We start from the raw sequence: 1993 nt of genomic DNA on the forward strand, positions 1-1993 counted from the left end.
CTCCTCGGGGTGCAGTACCTGCCTGTGCTGTGGCAGCGAAGTCAGGAGGGCTTGGTCGGCAGTGGAGATCCACGTGGGGTCTTATCAAGGTGCTGAGACGCTCAGAGGATTCTGTCAATCTGCCACCAGGTGGAGTCTGAAGCCTTCAGGTGAGAGGCCTGGCAGCCGAAATGCATTGCCCGGTTTGGGAACCACCCTGGAAGCGTGTGGAAGGGATGCCGGCCCATCACCTGCGCTATTTTCCCTCCTCGCTCAATGGCTTTGCTGCCCCCACCCCCCAGGTACCTGCAGTCCTTCGGGTTCCTCTCCACGCTTCTCGAACCTGTCTCGGACACTCTCGGACACTGGGGAAGGTTAACAGCTTACAGTAGTCAAGAGAGTGTGGTGCTCCGCAAAGCACCCACACAGAGCTCTATGGGACAGAGTAAGGGACCCAGGAGTAGACCCACAAAAAATATGTGTAACTGATCTTGGACAAAGGAGAAGAGGCACTGCTTGTTAACAAAAGGTGCTGGAACAATTGTACAACCCCCTGCAAACAAAATCAACAAAAAAACCTATCTCGACGCAGGTCTCACATCACCTGCTAGAGAAACTGAATTCAGAATGGATCTTAGGCCTAAATGTGAACCGTATGACTAGGTCGTTTCTATGAGAAAAGAGAGGTGGTGTCGGGTTCCGGGATACGTTTTTATGCCAACAGCACCAATCAGAAAAGAAAATGATCCATTGATACTTTTTATGATCATTAGTAACTTCTGCTCCAAAGATTGAAAACACAAGCCATAAACTGGGAGGAAATATTTACTACATATGTATCTAACAAAGGACTTGTTTCCAAAATACACAAAGAACTCTTACAGCTTGAAAATATTAAAAGAAACAACCCAAGACAAGCAAACAACCAATAAGTCTCGGATATACCAGCACACCCGATTAGAATAACTGAAGCGTAGCATTTAAATGCGGGCCAGGATGTGCAGCCGTTGGGAATGCAAAATGGGACAGCAGCTTTGGAAAAGAGAAGTTTCTTACAAAATTAAATATAGGTTTTCCATCTATTCTAGCAGTAGTGCTCATTGGTAGTTTCCCAACTGATTTGAAAACTAGGCTCCTCTCCCCCCCCACCCCCACACAAAATGGCTTGCAGATGTTTACAGCAGCTTTAGTCATGGGTGCCATGGTCCTTCGATTTTATGGCCCCTTGAAGCTCTGAGTCCAACCTGTCAATCTGATGCTGGCCTGAGGAGGCCTCGCCGGGGGCGTGGCCTTTTCTATCAGAAAGACAGTGAGGAACTGCTCCCTCCTTCCTAGGCCCCTTGCTCTGCCCTCCGTGCTGCTCCCGAGGACTCTGCATCTGCCTCCAGGTGCTGCCTGCGTGGGCTGCTGACTCGAAGAGACAACCTGGTAGGTGTCTGCACCCCTGCTATGTTTTATTTCCACCGACTTTGGATCCATGCCATGCTATAACCACTGCCTGGGATCTTCCCCTTTCTGCATCACCACCTGCAGCTGCACGTGTCTGAGGAGGGCCCCTGGCTGGCATCAGACGTGTGGATTGAGCCGGGCTCTGCATATTGTGACCATAAGGGAACATTGTGACGCCTTCTGGATATCAAGTTCCTTCTTGTAGATCTTTGAATGTCACTGGTTTCGGGTCCCTAAACAACCTAGCTGAAAACGCAAATGCCAAACAAAGCAACTGAAATGTCCTTCAATAGGTGAAGGGATAAACAACCTGTGGTACGCCCATACAGTGGATTATTAGTCAGTGATAAACAGAAATGAGCTGGGAAGACATATGAGACCATTTCCCAATTTTATCAACCCCATGTAACATTGTCAATGGCCAAGTTGGCCCAAGGAAACTACCCTTAGGATAGGAGATATTGTCACAGAATGTTGATATACAGTGAACCCTCATTTATCACGGTTAATCGGTTCTAGACCCTACCATGATAAATGAAATTCCGCGAAGTAGGATTCCTTATTT

Source organism: Echinops telfairi, unplaced genomic scaffold (assembly GCF_000313985.2).
Source record: "Echinops telfairi isolate 266 unplaced genomic scaffold, ASM31398v2 ScPeMD7_2010;HRSCAF=2546, whole genome shotgun sequence".
NCBI lineage: Eukaryota > Metazoa > Chordata > Mammalia > Afrosoricida > Tenrecidae > Echinops > Echinops telfairi.